Raw genomic sequence first — 23722 nt, 5'->3', positions numbered from 1 at the left:
GTTAGTTCGTATTAACAATTTTATGCACAGAATTTGAGACAGTAAAAAACCCGAGTTTCTCTGATATTGTATTTATTTAAAATTTGACAGATCTTTGATCGTGTACTCAGACAAATCGAAGACCGTTCGTTTTGGAAAGTAAGTACGTGACCCTTATCGATGAACGTAGTTTAGTTTTAAGATAGGTGTGAGATAATAGAAACCATTTTGATTCAAGTCATTTAATTTTTTGAGGAGGTACAATAAAACATCCTAGCTCGCATATTTAGGTTTAAAAAAGTGGGTCCTTTTTTATTTTACCGTATTCCAAAGAGTTTAGTGACAGCAATGTGCTGTATGTCATATTCACACGTAATATCATATATTCTAACCATCACTTATCCGCACCAATGGTACACTGCATCTTATCGATGCAGTGTTATCTTAAACGCTACTTACATGAAGCCAAGGTGATCACTCTTACGCTCAGGGACCAGTCCAGGGTAATATTAAATAAATATTAAAGTGTAAAATAACTCGCATAAGTATTTTGTTTCACACTATTATATAATATTAAATAGATATTATCTTACAACATTTTGAGTGTGTCCAAATGCTTGTTCACAAAATCTGGATTACCTCCAATTACGGGAGTTATCTTCATATTATTTTTGTCATCTCATCAAAGATGAAGAAGAATATGGAAGTCTGGGCATTTACGGGGCTGACGACCGTCATAGGCTGGTTCAAGTGATCACTTTACACACGTGTAACATTCACCAATTCTACCCATTATTGACAACCACACTACTTAAATTCTTGGAAGCTCTATATATATGAACCAATTTAGAAACCTTGTTCTTGAATCACTAAGTACTTTACTTGTGTAAAGTGATCACTTAAACCAGCCTATGACGGTCGTCAGCCCCGTAAATGCCCAGACTTCCATATTCTTCTTCATCTTTGATGAGATGTCAAAAATAATATGAAGATATCATCTTCTTGATATTTTCTTTTAAATCTAGATTTTAACAGTGCTATCACCTTATTTCCATCGAAGGTTGTCTCCCCCTTCTGTTATGGAAAAAAAAACAATAGTAGTCGTAAAATATTTGTTTTTAGACATGATACTTCCCCAAATTTGTGGATATTTCCTCCCCGCGAGAGATGCGTTCTCATTGCACTCAATAACCATTTATCATACACGCCCCATTAATTTTATTGGTTATTGTACGATTTAGGGTTGACTTGTGAGGGCTCTGCCTCTGCAGGCGGGAAATCACTTTGTTGTAAAATTGCAAAGATCATTATCAGATAATAAATACATTCGACTGAACGACACGTGCTCGTAATAATACTCTGATATTAGTTTTACGTCATAATATGTGTACTGCAGTATGTAGTTTTAGTTTTGCATATCGTAAAAATAGAGTGGAATATTCAAATTATGTATTTATATTTAGTGCACAACGGTTTCCTGGTTCCAACTCTAATGTATGAAAGTGAAACATGGAGTTGGCAAAAGAAGGATGAAAGTAGACTGAATGCAGTAGAAATGCGATCTCTCAGAAGAATGTGCGACAAAACGATGTATGATAGATGTGCGAATAGTGAGATAAGGAGGCAATGCAAAGCTGAGATAAGCATTATCGATAAAATTAAGAAAGGTGTGTTGAGATGGTTAGGACATGTAGAACGAATGAGTGAGGAAAGAACGGCAAAACAAATTTATGAGGCGAATGTTAATGGGAAAAGAAGCAGAGGAAGACCGAGAAAAACATGGCACGATCAGGTATGCCAAATACTTGAAAGTGGTCAGGTTAAGAGTCGTAACAATCGGCGGGTATGTATGAGGAGATGCATGAACGTGGAAGAGGCGAAAAATGTTTGCAAGGACAGAGTGGTGTGGCGCTCTATTCTCTCTGCCTACCCCTGCGGGGAAGCGGTGTGATGGTTAGTTAGTTAGTTAGGTATTTATATTTATCGTTTAGCAGTGCAATCACGCAGTAAATCAGATGCGTGAAGCTGTTTATCATAACTTGTTACTCATTCGAATGTATTTTTAGAAGTGAAAAAAATTTAAATTATTAAAGAAAAAATTAAGAACTCCTGAGGTGACCACTTTCAAGTATCTGTTTTTTTTCTATTTTTTTTTCACTTATATTTATTCCATATTACCCTGGACTGATAACTGATCACATTGTCTTTATAAATATTAACTTAACACCGCGTCAATTTCGTGCAGTGCCTTATGCACCATTAGGTGCGGATGAGGTTAAGTACTAGTATTGTTATCTTTATAACAGATTAAAATGTTGTGTTATGATAATGCAAACGTTAGTAATTATGAAATAAATATTCTAAAACAATGAGTTTTTCATACCCATAAAATTTTCTAATCTCTTTTTTTTTTAAGCCGAACGCCTATTGTTCAGCAAACACCCTCCTAGTTTATTCTGACCTATTTTGACCTCGGAATTAAAATATTATAATTGTGTGTGATGGGAATGTATCATTCTGTCGTGTTTGGTCCGGTGTCAGGCACAGCGCCGCCCAGTGGTGGCGTGATCAATTAATTAATTAAAAAGTGAAATGGCCACTTGGTTCCGCGAGGGGCGCGCCCCGCGCCGTACACGAGATACATGCTTTTTTTCGCCAATTAGTGCCAAGTTTCTGATTTATTTAAGCGTCGAATTTTCAATGTCTCGTATCTGCCGAATTTAGCGCGAGCTGCGCGTCGTGGCAATTTGCTCCAGTTAAAAATGTTGATGTACATGTCTTGACGTCACGACAGCCAGGTAAAAATGCCATATATCACTATCTTTTGATAATAAACGAGCTTATTCTAAGCTCTAAAGGAGACTTTTACAGATGATAACAAATGGTGACTAAAAGCTCTCCTCTTTCTTTTTTGTTGTTGTTTTTTGTTGTTGTTATATACTTAAGTGATTTTTTCACTCTAATGTTTATTCCACATTACCCTGCACTGGTACCTGAAGCGGAGGGCTGATCACCTTTGCTTCATGTGTTAACGATCAAGATAACACTGCATTTATATGATGCAGTGCCCTATGCATCATTGGGGTGCGGATAAGGGTTTGAATGAATGATTTTTTTTGTTACTACTTTTCAAATTTTTTTTAAGATTTCAGGTTGGTTTTTACCTTAGTAAAGGTGAATTGTTTTGAAATAATGTCATATGCAAGCTATCTTTAACGAAGCGTTTTCGTAACATCATTCTAAGTAGGTGCTAAGATTTTATAATTGATATTTGGTTTTGATAATTTTTTAACTGATAGTTATTAAAATCATGTATTATATCCCGCCGATAAGTACTGATTTTAAATAAAAACGAAATCTCTATCGAAATCTTTATATGATTCTAAGTAGGTACTTAGTCTTAAATTTAATAATAAATAAGAGAATTTAGAGATAAATGTATTTGACGTGATTCCTTCATACTAAATGTACACAGAAAAGTAATATTTATTCACACTATTATTTTGATACACAAATGGATTTGCTCCACTTAGGGTAATTTATAATTTATTTTTTTTATCTCAACGAACATGAAGAATATGGTAGTTTGGGCATTTACAGGGCTTACGACTGCATTGGCTGGTTTAAATTATCGCTTTGAATACTGAACTGAGTATCGATGATGATACTTTTGATTATTATTTATGGTTTTTGTGGGTTACGTAGGCTTTATGGCAAACGATTGTTTTAAACACTTGGTTCGATTACTCTGTGCTCTCTAAGAACCGTTGTCCAACTTGCCGCTAACACTTATTGTTATTACTTATTACTATTTATTACCTACCTGCTGTGCTGTCTGGACATCTGGGTATAGCGGTGGCACTGGACACGACGCGGTTTTCCAACGTCACTGCAGCCGCCCCTGACCGTCACGACTCGATCAAAGGGTGTTCTAATCGACCTGTGTATATTTCAATTTATTCCATTTTAATAATATCAATATTATTTATCATATCGGACACTTGATTATTCGCCCTACGAATGAGATTTCATTTTTTTCATTTTATGTATAAAGTGATTACTTAAGCATGTTTGTTTAAGTAATCACTTTATACATGTTTCATATCAAGTTGAGACACTTAAGAAAAATCTATTTAACGTTTTTTTATACGAAAGAAGATGGAAGTCTGAATATCCGAGGGCTTACGACCTGGCATAAGGCTGGCTGGCTTAAGTGATCATTTTCTACACCTATCTTGTTTCGTATGATAAATGATAGACGTTTTACCTCAACATGCATTTAAAAAATACCTGATATACGTAAACACTACATTTAACAAGAATTTTTTTTTTTATTATATTAAATAAGTTTGTGCTTCAAATGTTTATTAAATATATGTATTTGTATATGTAATTAGATTTGAAAAATGCAAATCATTTCATTATTGCAAGTGGATTTCATTGACGTACTACTATTAGAAATAGTTTTAAAAAAATGTTATTTATATTTACTGTATGAACAACTTTGTACATTAAAATGACGAGTTTTAAATATTTATTAGTGAAATTTGATTTACCGTTATGATTTTTTAAATAATTTTATTAATGTGTCAGTCATTAGTAAAAAGTGTTTATGTTTAAAAAAAAACGTACTTAGATGCGACTCTACTGTAAGTTATTACGCAGTATTGCTCACCAAATCACGAAGAGTCTTTCTTATGTTTAAAAAAATAGTGTATTTCAAGAAATTGTTGACCACCCTGTACATATTCAAGTAACTGCGCTCCAATAACAGGTGAAATTCCGTTACACCCATCCCACCCACGCCAAACATGACCAATTAAAATACTAGCGCTGCATTAAACTATACTACATCCAATTACTATCGCTTTTTGCACACTTTGGGCCGATTTCACAATTTTGCTCATTGGAGAACTTTTTCAGTGAACTGCTTCATACTGATCACAAGTTACAGAGTGGTATTCGTATTTTAGAAATATTGGAACCAATAATTTATTTGTTTTGTTAAAAGCATACTAAGAAATAATATTTATTAATACTTCGTAATACATTCGTAATACGAGGAGGTTGTACATATGGGGTCTTTATGTATTATTTAATTATATACAGAAAAAACACAATAATAAATAACAATATTAAAAATTATATATATATATATATATATAATTTTTAATATTGTTATTTATTATTGTGTTTTTTCTGTGTATATATATATATATATATATATATATATATATATATATATATATATATATATATATATATATATATATATATATATATATATATATATATATATATATATATATATATATATATATATATATATATATATATATATATATATATATATATATATATATATATATATATATATATATATATATATATATATATATATATATATATATATATATATATATATATGTATATATATATATATATATATATATATCACCCACAAACATAAGAAATAAAGCATAAATGTAAGTCCCTCTCCAAACACAAGAGCTTAGTCTCTTCATTGGCGAGAACAGTGTAATATCAATTTTATGACTGTAAAGGAGAAATGTCTTAAAACTGAATAAAATTATTTAAAAGAAAAATTGTAACTATATTAAATAAAAAAAAAAGGTTTTTTTAAATTTTTGGATGTTTGCTTATAATTATAATATTGTAGTTATATTTATAGAGATTTAGTGTACCCAACTAATGGTAGTATTTTTATCCGCCAATTTATTTATGTTATCATTCGACACCATTCACACACCTTTGTTGAGTTGTCCGTAATCGGTCACGTTTATTTTTGGTAAAATTATTTCTTATAATTTTGAGGGCCAGTGTCGTGATGTTTCTCAATTAGCAAGCTACAATAAAACAAATGACCATCCCGTGATCGTAGCACAAGCCTTGCTTTGCAGCATACGTTGTTTTTTTTTAATAAAAATTAAAATATTTTCGATTACAAAATCATATTTTGTACATGTGGTATACGTATTTTTTTCACTTGAATACAAATTTCAAATTTAAATAAATAAATAAAAATTTCGGCATTGTTTATATATTTGTCAGTTACGTAGTAATGCAAATAGAGTTTTGAAATGAATCACACTGATGCATGGTATTTTTAATGTACATATGCATAAAATTTTGGAGCTTTTGCAGTGCCTGTATTACATAAATCATTATAAAGCAATATTATTTATAACTTACACATTCAAAATAATGCGTAACATCTTGAACACAAAAGAATTAGTGAGAAATTACTACGCTGTATGTCAGTATATTCTACAGTGTGGACTGGTACGAGCAAAGCACTATTAAATTAATTTTGCATATAAATTAATAATGATAATAATACTTTCCGAACAGCTCCGAAACAGACTCCTGCTGAGGAAATAAAAAAAAAATTACATCTCATAAGTGCCAAAAAACTATACGCTAAAACAATCTTTACATGTGCATTTTAGAATTACTCACACTAATCACAAGAAAGCACTCCCAGCAAAATACATACACAATTCACCAATAACACACTTTATGAAAACATACCTAGAACCACAAGATAAAAACAAAGAAACACATCAAGCAAATTTTAACTCTTGCCTCGTTTGGTCAAAGTAACTTTGAATGCTATGCAATAAAGATGTTATTACCTGGTTTCATTATTCATAAAGTCATTAAATAACGAACCTAAACTAACTAACTAACTAACTAACCATCACGCCGCTTCCCCGCAGGGGTAGGCAGAGAGAATCGAACGCCACACCACTCTGTCTTTGCAAACATTCTTTGCCTCTTCTACATTCATGCATCTCCTCATACATACCCGACGATTATTACGACTCCTGACCCGGCCGCTTTCAAGAATTTGACATACCTGATTGTGCCAAGTTTTCCTCGGTCGTCCTCTGCTTCTTTTTCCAACTACATTCGCTCCATAAATTTGTTTAACCGTTCTTTCTTCACTCATACGCTCTACATGTCCAAACCATCTCAACACACCTTTCTTAATTTTATCGATAATGCTTATCTCAGCCTTACATTTCCTTATTTCATCATTCGAACATCTATCAAACATCGTTTTGCCACACATTCGTCTGAGGGATCGCATTTCGACTGCATTCAGTCTGCTTTCATCCTTCTTTTGCCAACTCCATGCTTCGCTTCCAATAGAAAAGCTATTCATAATTGGCTAATGAAGGTGGGTAGATTTGAAATAGGCATCATTATTCGGCCATGTCACACATGATTGTATGACAGAAAAATTACTATTCATATAATTTTATAAGTGAAATAAAATATTTTAAAATGTGCCCTCGACACGGGAAAACCTAGTGAGTACATATAATTGTAAATTGTTATTATGTGTTTAATGAACAATCAATGAATAAAAATATATTTTTTAATATATCCCTTCCTAGAAATGTATCTGTCTACTGATAAATGTACATTTTGTATTGGAATATACATACGTGTTTTAATAATTGATTTTTTCGCACAGAGCACTGTCATAGTTGTGCCCTTTTAATAATTATTTTAAAAAAATTCTCATTTTGTATTGGTGATCGAAATATTTCAAGACGATTCTCGTCTTTTCATTGCGGCTTTCTCGTTTCTACTGTCGGATTATCCGGCAGAAAGCTAAATATTGCCGGATAATCATATTAATGACTAGCGGAAAATATAAGTAGGTCTGCGAGATTGTTTCAATCCTCTGGGGTTAGACTCGCACGATGCCCCTTGGCAAGTCCCGAGGCGCTCCTACATTCGCCCATTCTTACATCAATTACACGATTTATTATTACCGCCCATATCTGCCGTGTCTATAAACTGCACATTTTCATTTTGTATCGGTCGATGCACCCTCGCATCCTCGCATCGCTATAAACATACGTAAACACTGCGGACGTACTTTACTTATTGGTAAAAGATAATTTTCATCAGTTCGTGCACATTGCTATTTTTTAAACTTCTGTAATATTTATTTATTTATTTATTTAAAACATATTACATACATAAGTCATTATATTCCCGATGATTAATTTCTATTTCTCATTTTGGGACATGGGATTAAGGTTAACAAGACTGGAACACAAATAATAAAGTTACTTTTTTTTAAATAACCAAAACTAATACATGGCAAAATATAAAAACAATAAACAGGTATAATAAATAGGAATAAGAAGCATATTGAAGAGAAAAAGATAAGGTAAGAAGCATATTTAAAATAAACAAATGAGGAAATATAAAAAACATAAGGTAAAAACAAAGTAAGAAAATATGACTAATCACTACAAATATATCTTTCCATAAAGTATTTTTTCAGATCATTTGTTTTGGATCCCCGAATGGGTTCTATTTTATATGTCAGGCAGCTGGCTAATTTGGGTATAGGCAATATATTTTTAGGACTTTACTCCAAATTTAGTAGTGTTTATCGGCTCCACATGTATTTTGTTATGTCCTCGTGTATTATGATTATGAATTTCTTTGTTAAAAATCGGTATGGTGTTGCTCTACATATCACTAAAGGGTACGTAGGCAATTGCAAGTACTCATATTTGCTTATGTATAATATTTTGTGATCAAATAAATGTGTTTATTATTTAAAAAAATTCGCCGTATAGTGTGAGATGTTTGTTGGATCATTATAATATTTATTTTCTATCTATTGTTTCATTAGTTAAATAGAATGTAGGATTGTAGCTTTCGAAGGTTTTTAAAGTAAATGAAAAAAAACTATGTTTGCCTCATGAACAATTTCTTTACACGATGAACTACTATTTTGAGTCCAACATTTTAATAATTTTATTTATAGGTACAAGAGTACATTTATTGCAATACTAAATTAAATACAATATTTAATTGATTTTAATTGGTACAGAAGTTTCAGAAATTTTTTGCTCCTAACTCTTTCAGCAAAAGTTTCAATGGTTACGCAAATGATCTTAGTGCATCTTAAATTTTAGTGCAAATGTAAAAGAAAAAATGCTTTGCAATGAATAATACGTTCAGCGTAGTCACCAGTTGTTGAGTCATTTTTCGTTTCAAACAATTGATTGACCTTTAAATGTTATGCTTGCAGTATTTTATTTTACCTTTGTAACATGTATCTAAGTAGTAGCTAATTAGTTTTTTAATTCAAATTCATGTTTTCATTTCCTGTCATTGATACAGACTTACTGCGTTTATTGACATTATTATAAAAATTGTGTAATGATTTCAAGTTTTGCTTGCATTGTAACAGGTTAATAGACGTTTTCTGTTTACAGCGATTTGAATTTATTTAATCTACGTACAACATAATTGAAATGTAAGTCTAACGAGTGAATTATTGGTATACACCCATATTGAGAGATTATAATCATTACGTTAAGGTATAACAATATAACAGTTTTCTGTATGTACTAATGCAATAAACACTTCTCGGAGCAATATTACTTTGTTGTTTGTTGTTTCACCGAGTTATATTATCCAATATGATAGTTATCTGTAGATTATAATATATACTATTTTACGATGATGTATCATTTTATTTGACTCCGGCAGATAGCGGTCGATGAATCATGAAGTATCGCGAACTCACTTATTGTCTGTACCTTACACCTGAACAATAAATTATCCATGTTTCGTAAAAATAAAAATAAACACAAAATATAGTGGGACTGTCGAATTAGTAATATATTAGAATATGACCGTTAGTTGATTACATCATGTTATTGAAATTTACTTGTGACATTTCTCTCACATGTTTGTAATTTTCCAACAATAAAACATCGATTACGATGTAGTGATAGAGTCGCGTTTTTTTACTGAAATAAATATGAGCTCATCTGCCTCATAAAATATATTAATAGCATGTTTTATTTACTCACATTTATTTTATTCTTAAGCATAGTTTTGATGTTTTCCATGTCTGTTAATTTTTTTGTTTTTGGTAGTTCATCGTGTAAAATATTGGTTAGTACGTCTTGAAACCCCCATACTATTAAAAAAAATGATTTTACAAAGCTTTGTATTACTATTCGTTTTCGTATCGAAAAGTGGCCTTTGGTCGGTGAATTGTTTAGGAAAGTGCAATAGTATAAGATTTCTTCAATAGTCGGACATTCTTCATTATTATCTGCAATCAGTGTACCACGACTCTGCAAAGTCTTTGCGGTGTTCACCATTGTAACACTATCTCGGTTCGTTTTGTTGTACAAAGCCATGGGTTCGGGATTCGTGAAACGGTTTAACAGCAAGTTCCCACCGCTGGCATTGCCATTGAAACTATGCATGATCTCTGTATTAGTACTCATTTCTAAAGGGCATTTTCTCTCTAAACGTCTTCGCACTCGATAAATCATTTATTTCTTGGCAGATTCGTTAAAGGTATCAAATTAATGTTGGTATGTATGCAAAAAATATTAATCATTTTATTAGCCACCATTAAAAGCCAAACATTGCCAAAATGATCAATAATATCAATATCAATCAATACTCCTCATTGATGCCCTACCCGGTTTATCATTTTCGCACGTCTCCTGAAAAAAAAATAGTAAACCCTTTTTTAAAAATAGGTACATACGCATCTCAGTCTTGTCAATGTGAAAAAAGGTCACTTCGCCTAGCTAACCAGGGTGAGTTTTTCGTTCTAAGCCAGAATAAAAAAGATATTATATTATAATTATTGTGGCGCTTCAAGCCGAAGGTTGGCGATTATCATTGCATTTTTTTTAAACTTTGTCTGCACCCAGTTTCAACATCGACTTCATGCTGCAGTGGAACCACTCTCTTAAATTTTTAAGTCAGGATATACGTCTTCTTTCTATGCTGCGTTTACCTTCGATTTGCCTTGTAATATAATACGTTTTATCTCGTCTTTCTCTCACCCCATAAAATGGCTATAGTACTGTAGATTTGTTAGACAAAAATAACGTGTTTAAAACAGAAAAGTAGTACAAAAAAGGGTCGGGAAAGAAGAGAGTAAAAAGCAGGGTGAGTACAAATTATATGTTTTTTTTTCGGAAAAACAACTTTTCAAAATATGAGCTCATTTTTTTTCACTCGTACCATTACGCATAATATACCGAATTGATTATGGTGACCAAATTAAAAACGAGTATTTTACTTTTTCATTTTTATTTGATTTATTTATCGTATTACATGTATTAATAAATATATGAGTAATGTGTGGTGATGCATTATGGGAGTGTGGAGATACTTAAAAATTCAATTATAACGTCATATAAAACAACCAATGAATTTAAGGTCGATATTCATAAACCTAAAGATATTTAAGAATGCGTCATTAAAAAAGCATGTAATAAGATTAGAAATAAACAATCTGTATACCAAACCGGTATGTAAATAACCAAATGTTCTCTTTTTTTCTTTATCGGACCCTATCCGCACTTAAATGGTGCACAGGACATCGCATCAAATCGTCGCGATGTCAACAATGTGATCAGTCTTGCGCTCCCGTTTTTACGATATGTGAAAGAGTGAACGATATGATAGGAACGAAAGTTGATGGGATACATATGACTTAAGTACAGGAGCTCTGGGTAAAAGATATCACTCCTATATAATAGGTAGAAAATGAAATATAGGAGAAATAGTAGTCGGAAAATTAGGATTGTAGCAATAGCTAGTCAACTTTGAATTGCATATCCGTCCTTGTAAAAGCTTATATGACATAAGTCTCTTGAAGTTTAAACATGTAATCAAGGTATCTAATATATATGTAGTTTACAATCAAAATATCTCAATACTTAAACCCACTATTTCAAGTTTAAAGCCCTCATGAAGTTACCCCGACACTGTAGCGTGAGTGGTACGTTTGCTCCAGCACACATACTACACTGAAATAGGCTGGTAAGGCATAGATTGGCAAGCTTTCGGAAGAGGCTGATGGTAAGCTCCAACCTCATCATAAAACTGCTTGTAGAACACAGATCGGGCTGGACATGTGGCAGCACTGGAATTTATGTTTTCGGTTGTCAGAGAGCTAATATTCTCCAGTATTATGAATTAATTATTAGTTTAGATATTTTTTACAGATTTCTGTTTTTATTTTATGTTATTTTCTAATTTTGATTTTTTTAAACATTGTTGTAAACAAAATTCGAATGACCAAATATTGTATCCACCGCTTAGTCAAGCCGGAATATTGATATTAGAATTAAGACATAAGTATACCAAAGACATTAAATAAGATATCATGAACAATTCGACATTTAAAATAACTTTTTTGAAAACATTTGTAGTACCTACTTTAAGTGTACTTAAAATGAGATACATACTATAATAGTATGCAGCTAACTGGTTCATTGTGCGGGTTTGTAGGTAGGTACTGTATTGCATACCGCCTTAAATCTCGGGTGAATTATTGTTTCTGTTTGATGGGAATTATTATTGGTTCTCATAAAGTAATGGTGTTTTGTGTAGTGAACATATCATGGCAATCACTGCATCACTGCATATATCAAGTCATTAAAATTTTTAAGTAAATATAAAAGCGTTATTCATAAGTGTATAATGCAAGTGGGAACATCTGAAATAGATCGCATCAATAAACCACGTATATTAAATTTAAATTTTAAAATAAATTTTGTTACATGTGCTTTCGGGACGGGAAAACTCGGCGAGGGCGCATTATGATTATGTTAACGATAAAATAAATATTTATATATATATTACACGAGTACGTACGTCTGGACCTACGGGTTTATGTTACCGTTTTTCGTTATCTCCCCGCAGGTTAACCCAATATTTCTATTGATCCTTACTATCATTATTTTGAGTGTTCATTTTGGCCGATATCTGCCAATTTTGTACAGCATTTATCTTTTTGATTGCACCGTGGTGCACTGTTCAAACACGGCACAATCAGCACTCTCGCGGAGAGCTGACTAATACGTGAATATTTGCAAACCGAACAATGGAGTGTGACAGATGGCGACTGCCGCCGGAGGTCGGGCATCTACTCGCCTCTAAAGCCATCTACATACGTTACTTTGTACCAAATTGCTACACTACACGGAGGAGGGTGAGGCTGCAAATAAACCCTGACTCACTCTCCAATCATAAATACAAAACCATATGCAGTCTTGCGTCACGAGTACCTACATTAAAAAAAATATATAATCTGATTTTAGTGTTAATTATGCAACTATTTTGCATCTTTCATTAAGTATGACGATGAATATAGTCAGTATATGTGAAATGTATTCTAATAATAGTGGCAACATTGTTTTGCAGATATTCAAAGTTTATTTGAATTTTCAAAATTCTCGTATTTATTAGCTTTATTTTTTGTTATTTCAAGATTGTGGTAACGGGATATTTTATGGGTATATATGGGAAAACAGTTGTGACAATAGTTTATTTGTAGTTGAATTATTTTGCTACCTCGATAGTCGCGGTTTTATAATAGGATGATCATCTTTTGACTTCCATACTATCTCATAACCGCACATCCGTTCATATTGGCGTCAGGCGTCTCTTTCATCGAGGATTGTCACACGCATACTTCAATGTTCTAAATAATATCGTCTGTGCTTTTATAAATGCTTTCAAATATGGAGAGAAGAAACGAAAAATGCGATATTGATCCTTATTTCATTACTACCTCAAAATTGATGAAATATTTCCTATGTTTCATGTGTTTCATCCTTAAATATTCAAATTCAATACGCATATTGTCTGAATTTGCATTTCATTACTGTCGTTTTGTAGTTACATCCTCACCACTCCCCCTCCGCCCACTGCCTCCAGCCAAACGTCCATCTTCTGTCTGCGGAACGGGAATACACGCTTACACACTCGCGCACACGATTCCAGGAACGGTATGTGTGTCAGTAAATCAGACACTCGGTACAAAAGGACTTAATTTCTCTCTCTTGATATCGGAACCCTTACCACCGGAGACTGCTTCTTATGATTTTTGCGTAGGAATCGACTTGTGATTTGCGATGTGCTTTCTCTCTTCCCATCAGGCTCATCTACCCACGTGTACCATCCGCCAGTTTGCAACATAGCATCTAATACTTTATCTCGATTTTCATCAAAGTGGCTCTTGTATTCTTCGACAAAAATCATTATATCTTATTACTTTAATATGCTTTTTTCCTCCGATGTGTGTGCTGCATTAGGACACAAGCACAACGGAGTCTAGGTCGTTGCATGTTATTTCGTTGTAAGCTTACTCTCTCATAAAGTACGCTAGTGTTTCTTAATTAGTATGAGCACAGTTGTCTGTGGAATCCTACCTAGGTGGGTGCTGGTAGCTTAACGAGAAGCACGGAAAATAGTCATCTCGGATAACTCTGCCTTTTACATCTCTTGACTTTGTATATGAGGACCTTCATTTGATGTTCTATTCAGATGTTTTACAGTTCTTTTATTTAATTACGCACCTTTTCATTATTATTGTCATCCGGCATCTCAACAAGATTGAAATATGCATTAAGTTAAATGCGAGACAGGCGCTTGAACAAGCTTTATGGCCTCCTGGCGACTATCGATAAAATTGTCGATAAAACGTCGCTTATATGTTACCGATAATTTTTTACGCCCATCAGTGAGATTATTTGCAATAGACGTGTGGGAAGCGTTGATACTTTTATCGATAGTCGCCAGGAGCTTTAGTGAACCTGCGCACTTTACCGGCACCAAGCAGTTAACCAGCGGCATGCCTTGTTACCATCCCGGCTCCATTGTTCCGGCACCCTAAGGTTCGGAACAACTCCGTCCAGTAAAGTGCGAGGCTCTAATTTCCCCGCTACTTGAGGTTTACTCGTGGGCTGGGTCCTGTTTCGGGTAGTTCCGCCCCCGGACTCGGCCATTACTGATAATCGTAATGTAACACGATAAACCCTCACGTGATCTGGAAGCCGTGAGCCGCTCTTGATAAACGAGTAAGCGGCCTTAATGCTGACCAGCGTGATAAATGCTTCCTTCGTGGCTAATTAATGTTCTCTTTCAAACACGCTCTTATTGAAAGAAGATATTTTGACATTACCATAAAAATATTATACAAAATCCCTTTGTTTATTTTGACATTCTTTATTTTGTTGTTTTTCGATAGGAAAAACGCAACAGAAAGACAACGTTATCTTTTGCTGTCGTATATATAAATAGGTGGGTAAAATAATAGATACTGAGGTAATTTAATACGATGCAGTTTCCTACTCGCCTACTTGAAAATGCCGATTCCCACTCATTCCACTATGTTATGTGTAAAGGAAAAGATACATTGTAATATATATAAATGCAAATATTATAGGATTTATTGATGTATACACGTTTACGAGTATCGTCGCCTTAATCCGTAAAGCTTCAATCTTCATCCGAGCTTAGTCTACAGGAAAGAGATTTTTTTATCAAGTTTAATTTGTCAATTTTTAATCTTCACTTTGTTATATTCTATATGTACGTAGAAATTTAATAATATAATGAATTAATTTAATTTCATGGTAAAATTTGAATGTTTTTTATTATTTCCTGTGGACTAAGCCCGGGTGGAGTTAAACACTATGGATTGAGCCGATGATATTTTATTTTTATTTTAAATGTTAAATCCCATATTCGTTTTCCCAGTGTAGTTAATTTATTTTTCGCATTAATTTTTCGCATTGTAATAAGTAACGTCTTATTTTCTTTACGCCAATTGCCATATTTTACGACGTACGCCGTACATTTCCACAGTAATGAAGCACTTTATCGTTGAAAATAACTTTATCATTTAAATTTTCAATGATTTCAAAGATGGAGAGAGCATAGATGCTTTTTAAAAATTATGGCGCTGGTATATTTTATCGCGTAATGTATTTCAATTTGGATATCTGAAATTGAGATTTGTCTCGTACCTACTTAATATTTTGTATGAATGTACTCTTATCCATAAATGAATCCAAATGTACAATGTATAGCTGCAAATTCCTAACAGTGGTAGTTTTTTCTTCCTCTAGGTGTATTTTAGTTGTTCAGTCTTCCCATAATAGTTCATACTTACCATCTTACTCTTTATGATATATTTGCCATACTCCCATTTATCAAACTGAACATAATGATGGGATGCTCTATCGCTCTTGTCTTCCACACGCGTTCTAATAAATGGCTTATATATCTTACCGATCTATCAGTTGCAAGTTTCAGGAATCAGTTCTTGTTACACGGCGGGTATGTAAGTACATATTTTGTACCTAATCATATAGTCGTTCAGTCTTTACTGGTGTACCGCAAGGTTCAGTCTATGGACTTCTTCTATGCCTTCTCTACACCTTCCATTGTCCTATCCTCTCAATATTCTTATTAATAGAACTAACAAATTCTCCTTCAATTTACAATACATGTGTCGGGTTGTGGTCCCGTGGTTAGTGTGCGGACTCTCGAGTCAGAGTTTCTCGGTTCGAACCCACTCTACCACAATTTGATACCTATTTCTAATTATGAGTCGCTTAGGCTCACAGAAATAGTATGAAGTTGAAATATTTGTGTAAATAATAAAAACACAAATATTTCTCTTTTTTTCAAAAAAAAAACATATATAAATAATTTAGCGAATCATCCGCATGGCAGTGAAACCACAATCTACATAATTTTATTATGTTTTCAACATCTTAAGAAATGGTGAGAATGAGATGGTCTTTAGAGAGGAAAAAAACTATGAATGTTTTTTTTTTTGCTAAATCATCTCTATAATTTTTTTTTTACGAAAATCGCGCCATTTATATTATCCGAAATTGTTATTATTTCAAGCCTGTAGTATGAAAACATGAATTCATTTAAGTTGAATTTTGCACTAGAATCTACTGATGTAATTTATTCGATTGTATACAAGCAATTAGGAGCAGTTTCAGTCGAAAAGCCCACGCCGTATTCACCATTGCAATTAGATGTTTTCCTAAAGGTGTGAAACTACTTTCAATCGGTATTGAGTGCAGTTTAATTCTTGGTAATAAATTTTCTTCTTGATTGTATTTAACTGTGCAAAGGACAACGTTACCAACTAATGACACGCAGGTCTTCTAACTTAATAGATATTTACTCTCTTTTAATAGTTACTTGTTGAGTTGTAATGGGTCGTTAATACAAGATAATTGGCTTACGATACACGATTGGTTATACGTTCATAATATGTTCGTTTGGATTTAAAGTTTTTTTTACATACGCAAGACAAACCCGTAATTTTGCAAAATTTGTAGAGTAGTGTTGTCATTTTATGTAAGTGTTTTCTCTTGTTGTGAAATAGCAGGAAAAAATAAATCACGCAAGAAGAAGGTAGCCTGTTTTTTTTGTGAAAAACTCGTGATGTTTTGTTCTCTGAACCAATAGACCAAGACAACTGAATTACGCGCGCATGTTACGTTAAACGAATTCCTAATTGGGTACTTGGCGTATGTTAATAATCAACTTTTGATTAGGTCTCATGATAGTCATTAGGTTCATACACCATGTTCTTTTTGATGAAATTGTTAGATTAAAATCGAATTCTTCCCTCATAATTTTCACAAACACAAGACTGTTTCTACTTTATTTGTATAAGTTTCTTCAAAATTCGCAAAGTGTGTAACGATTTATTAAAATTCGGTTATGTATTGGGTTCATTAACAATAATTATATTTGTAACTAGCTTTACCCATACACACATTGCTTTGTCTCAGTGTGACTAAACGGAAAAGAAAGTGGTTAAAACAAAGTTGTTTTATTTTATTAATTTTTAAAAGGTGCCCCAAAGTATCTGCGAAAAACATTCAAGAAAGGAAAAGAAAGAAATCTATAGTACCTACGCATTTCTAATATACTTAATTTAACAATGCTCGTGGGTATACAACATTTAAACGGCTGTCAAGAAGTACGCCATGAGAAATGTTTTATATCGCGTGTATTGCTGTGACGTTCAATAGATGGTTCTGCCATTACGGTCAAGATTTTTACGTGTCATATGCGCGTATTTAGACGCAACGTGTGTGTCAAAATTTCAAACCTTAAAGGAGATTTGAGATTGTGAACATACAAACATTTACATTTTTATTAATACATAGATAAATAAAAACACGTGCGTATTAAAATGCAACGTAGTGTCAACATTTCAAAGCAATCAGTGAATAACTGAAGGATATTTGAGATTTTGAACAAACGAACATTTGGATTTTTATTTATATACATAGATTAAGTATTATATTATGCTGTTAGATAGCTACAATACATTCTGTATTTGTATCACATTAAATATTTTTTTGTTTTATTCGAAGCCAACTTGCTTATCGCAACGAATTAATAATATTTTCCTCCAAATCAAATATATTCTTTTTAAAAATCAAAAATATCATTTCGGAATATCTATTGGGAAACGGTTTGATTAAGTTGATAAAATGATAAACGTGATTCTCTAAATTCAAGAATAATTATGTCATTTTAAAGTAATGTAATGTAGCTCAAATTAAAGGCTTATCATAAATATTCATACTAGCGCTTTCTCTGTTTATAGCTAAATTGTAGAACGTGATATTTAAGACGCTTTGTATTTATTCTGATTCTAGCTCTGTTGATTTATTTGTATTAAATCTGCATATTAATGCTAGTAGTTACGCTGTTGCGACTACCGTATTGTTCTACTAAGCTTCATCTGACGGCTCATCAAAATGTTAATAAATACATATTATTGTTTAGTACAATTGACACTAATTGCAGTGTTCTCCATCACGAACCTACTCTTCTTGTCAGATTTACTTAACAAACTTCATCTTCTCATATTCTGTATGAATTTTAAAGTAGATTTATCACAGATTTCGAATATCAGAGTGTATTTTTCGTATCGTAAATAACTTTCTCGTGGCCCACGGTACTACAAAAAAAAACCTGTATTATTTTTACTACATTGTATTGCATTTTTTTCGCTTGGGATTATAAGTTTATCATCTTCTTCTCCTTCTTGGTGTAGGGCTTGTGGCCTGTTTTTAGAGGGATTAGCCTCCTGCGATCTCGATTCCCAGCTGTCCATCTCTTTCGTTGTCTGCCCGGGAGTCGTCTACCTAGGGGTTGGCTGTTAAGTGCAATCTGGGGGAGTCTGGATGATTCCATTCTCCACACATGCGCATACCATCGTTTTTTTTCGTTTTCCTCACCTCTTATAATCATTCACTCATTTAAAATCCTCTATTATCAAAAATGCATCAATAAATAAGAATTTAAAATAATTTTCCTAACCGTTTTATGCCTTTTTTAATTAATAAAATTCATAACAAAGTATGAAGATTTAACGGAATTGTTCTGATATTTTATGTATCGAAAATAAAAACATTAAATTTTATAATATGCCTTATTCAGTTGTGATTAAAAGCTTGTTATTTTCCTCCAAAATTAATCGATTTCGGAATTTATTAACATCGGATATGAATTTATCGAACCCACGACTCCCCTTTTCACGCCCGTCGCTAATTAAAAAAACGTGTTCGTGTATTTGTGCGCCGGTGACATTTGAAGAGCGCGGATAAATGGCGCGCAAAGGTTGTCAGAACATTGGGCACGGTACGCGTCGGGTGCGGGCGCGACGCAACCGCCTTTCCGCTCCCGCCCCTCCCTCTTGGTTCATCTTGCCTGGCAACCCTGTTGCCTGAATTCTTAAAATATTTTTATTTTATTTTATTTATTTTAACAACATATTTCATCATTACATATATAATATTCCTGATCGGTAATTTCCATTTCTCATTTTGGAACAAGGTATGGAACAAGGAAGGATGAAAGCAGACTGAATGCAGTCGAAATGCGATCCCTCAGACGAATGTGTGGCAAAACGATGTTTGATAGATGTTCGAATGATGAAATAAGGAAAAAATGTAAGGCTGAGATAAGCATTATCGATAAAATTAAGAAAGGTGTGTTGAGATGGTTGGGACATGTGGAGCGTATGAGTGAAGAAAGAACGGTTAAACAAATTTATGAAGCGAATGTAGTTGGAAAAAGAAGCAGAGGACGACCGAGGAAAACTTGGCACAATCAGGTATGTCAAATACTTGAAAGCGGCCGGGTCAGGAGTCGTAATAATCGTCGGGTATGTATGAGGAGATGCATGAATGTAGAAGAGGCAAAGAATGTTTGCAAAGACAGAGTGGTGTGGCGTTCGATTCTCTCTGCTTACCCCTGCGGGGAAGCGGCGTGATGGTTAGTTAGTTAGTTAGTTAGGAACAAGGTATTAAGGTTGAGAAGACTGGAAAATAAATAAGAAAATAACAAATAAGATAACACAGGGCAAAATGTCAAATATAAAGCAACAAAAGGTACAGTTAATAAATGTATAAAAAAAATAATAAAAAAAGATAAGAAGCATGTTTAAAGGAAAAAAAATGAGTAAATATAACTAATCACTATCATAATTTTTGCATAGTATTTTTTCAGTTCGTTCATTTTGGATCCCAAACTGGGTTCTATTTTATGTATTGCTCACTCCTTTCAACAACGTCATATACCAAAAAACTTGATTTTTCAGGAGATCGTTTTTAAAGTTTAAAATATAATGAAATGTATTAAAAATAAATATCAAGCCACTTATTGAACTTTTTATTGTGCAACAGATCTTTTTAGGTAAAACCTGTTTGTATAAAAATGTTTTTTTTTTTCCATTTGAAAAATAATACGTTTATTTAAAAAAAATATATAACAACACTTCCTGCCCCCTAACGGGTAAATATTAAGTTAAAATATTCCGCGTTTGCTGGGATATAGTGCATTTTCTGGGCATTACAAAAACATACACAACTAAAAATTGTCGATATTTTATATATGACGTTGTTGAAAGGAGTGAGCGATATGTGAGGCAGTTGGTTAATTTGGGTATAGGCAATATATCGCAAGGATCTTACTCCAAATATAGTTGTATTTTTCCGCACATGTATGTATTTTATTATTGAATTTTTTAAATTTTTGAAAAAGAAATGTCAGTACAAAATATAAATCTGATATTAAACATCATGCAATCAATTTGTATTTTTTTTCCATCTAACGTTGGTTACGAATCGAAAGAAGGTAAATAAACAGATTATAAAAAAGTTATATAAGTATATATATATTTTTGAAACATTTTTCATACGACATTCGTCCGCCTTGCCCTAGGATTTTGACAGTAAACAGCGTCCGGGTGAGAACTCTTTTTTTTTCTAGAATGTAGGTACTGTACAATTTGTAATGGCTTGCGCATCACGCAATCTTCTTGAAAATGTAACATGCTCGTATATCGTGAAGTAGGATTCTGTCATATCGCTAGGTCGCACAACCTAATAAAAATAACAGCGCAATAATTATGTAGTCAAAACAAATGGCTGGATGCAGATAAACGTCGATAAAACATTTGAGTAAACAGAAAGATATGTTTGCTTTTATTGTATTTACACCTGATTTTTTTTTGCAATGGAGAGTTCAGACGCGCGATAACATTAGAACAAAAAAAAAGAAATTATTCTCGATTTTTATTTATGAATTTGCTGTTGAAAATACTTACTATAATTTATTAGTTTTATCGTCCAAAAATGCAAATTAATTATATGAAGACAAAGTAATCAATCTCGTTTTTCTGATTCTTGGAATCTCAATGTGGAATATGTCATATGGGATACTAATGTGGTAAAGGATATCACTACTAATGGGGAATAAAAAATTTTAGGTTTTTTTAATAAAATAGATGAAATGAAATCAATGGCTTTGACTCTCGGAGTTGCATACGCTCATGCAAGTTGTACGTTGAACAAGCTTACGTATACGAGATCAATAAACAGTAAATATAACCCTGGCACGTGTCTTGGCTTTGATTTTAATCTATGAAAAATTTATTCCATTTCGAACCCCAACTATTCTGAAGTATTGTACGCTACTATTATTATAGTCCTGCACATATTACGGACATACTCGCATGTACATACCTGCTAGTCGTATACTATATTTGTAATAAATGCAACCTTGCGCGCAGGATCGTGTTATTGATTGCAGCAGACAGGAGTTGCACTGATGTTGTCTGAGTTTGTTATGTTATTATAATCATTATTTTATTTGTATTTCATTGAATTGCATTTGAAAATATGTTTTACATTTCACGATACATTGAAAACGAATAGTTTAGGTCAAAATATCCAAACCTTAATATTGATCATGTCGTATGGCAACACCAGGACTTTATTTGGACTAGAAAGATTTTCTGTTAGATCAAATTATTTGAACTTGTTTGTTATCGTTGTTTTGAGGAAATATTTGTGTATTTATGATATATCGCTCACTCCTTTCAAGAACGTCATAAATAAAAAAAACGTGATTTTTCAGGAGAACGTTTTTAAAGTTTAAAAATATAATACAATGTATTAAAAATAAATATCAAGCCACTTATTGAACTTTTTACTGTACAACAGATCTTTTTAGGTAAAACCTGAAGGTTCTTTCTCCATTTGAAAAATTTTAATATAGTTAAAAAAAAATAATTAAACAATACCTTTTCTTCAAAATGCAAAAACAACACTTTCTGCCCTGTAGCGGGTAAATATTAAGTTAAAAATATGCCGCTTTTGCTGGGATAAAGTACATTTTCTGGGCATTCCGAAAACATGCACAACTGAAAATTGACGATTTTTGATTTATGACGTTCTTGAAAGGAGTGAGCGATATGGTACACAAATATTTGATTTATATGTGCATATACTATTTTCAGGTACTTGTTTGAAAATTGTAATCGAGTTTTAGTAAAGTGAGGATCACGTAATGGAATTATGACTAGTTGACGATGGTACGTCAGGATCATAACTCGACTTTAAAAATGATTATAATGCTATTAAAATCGTTCATACATTATCCATCTGAAGTTTTCTACTTATAACATCTTATTCTTCTTTTAACCCTTATCCGCACCCGATTGTGCATAGGGCACTACATCGTATAGAAGCAATCTTATATAGATCGTTAGATACACAAAGGAAAGGTGATCAGCCTTACCCTTCAGTCCAGGGTCATAGTAAATAAATATTATACTGAAAAATCACTAATATTTATTTTGATCCTCTTGGGAATCGAACCCAGGACCTCCAGCATGGTGGCCTAGTTAACCACTACACTATGTAGGCGGACGTACATCAACATACGCATAATATGGTTATACGCATTATATGTACATATGTTGGTATATCCCGACTATTTTCAAAGTCAAATCACAATGAAAATCAAGTTTATTTGATCATCTCGACTTAACAAGTTTTGATTGGTTTAATGATCAGATTAGTTGTTGTATCGTATTCAAACACGAAACAGATCTGTCTTATCGACATGTTGGGAATGTATTTGTTGAATTCCTTGAGCGTTAAGCATGCGAACTACTTGGATACATAAATATGGGTTGGCGGGCACTTGATCCGTCCCCTGCTGTACCCCAAGTAGAAATTTGATTCAGCAACTCTTGGATACTCCACCCTGCAACTTTGAAAGGCAAATTACAAGCTGCTGGAATTAATCCACTTGTGCATTCGAATGCGGGCTGCATTAATCTGAAAACGTATACCTTTGGCAAAAAGTGGAACCACTACTTGATATTATGTGCTTTTTATTTCGCTTTGAGGTTTATTATTATTGTACTAGTGTTTACAGATTATTTTACTGTTTTTTATTATTTATTTTTGATTTATTGTTTTTTTAATCATTAACTTTTTCGTGCAACATTTTGAGTGTGTCCAAATACTTGTTCACTAATCTGGATCATCTCCAATTATAGGAGTTATTT

General features: G+C 32.8%; 1 protein-coding gene across 2 annotated transcripts in view; it reads left to right on the top strand.

The window, feature by feature from the left end:
• The window catches only part of LOC148305458 (uncharacterized), a 165549-nt gene that overhangs the window by 50914 nt on the left and 90913 nt on the right, over nt 1-23722 (top strand). The window lies entirely within an intron of this gene.

Source organism: Brachycentrus maculatus, unplaced genomic scaffold (assembly GCF_059751285.1).
Source record: "Brachycentrus maculatus isolate JH-2025_06_01 unplaced genomic scaffold, ASM5975128v1 h1tg000274l, whole genome shotgun sequence".
Classification (NCBI taxonomy): domain Eukaryota; kingdom Metazoa; phylum Arthropoda; class Insecta; order Trichoptera; family Brachycentridae; genus Brachycentrus; species Brachycentrus maculatus.
Note: the sequence above shows the minus strand (reverse complement) of the source record. Positions and strands in the feature narration are given on the sequence as shown.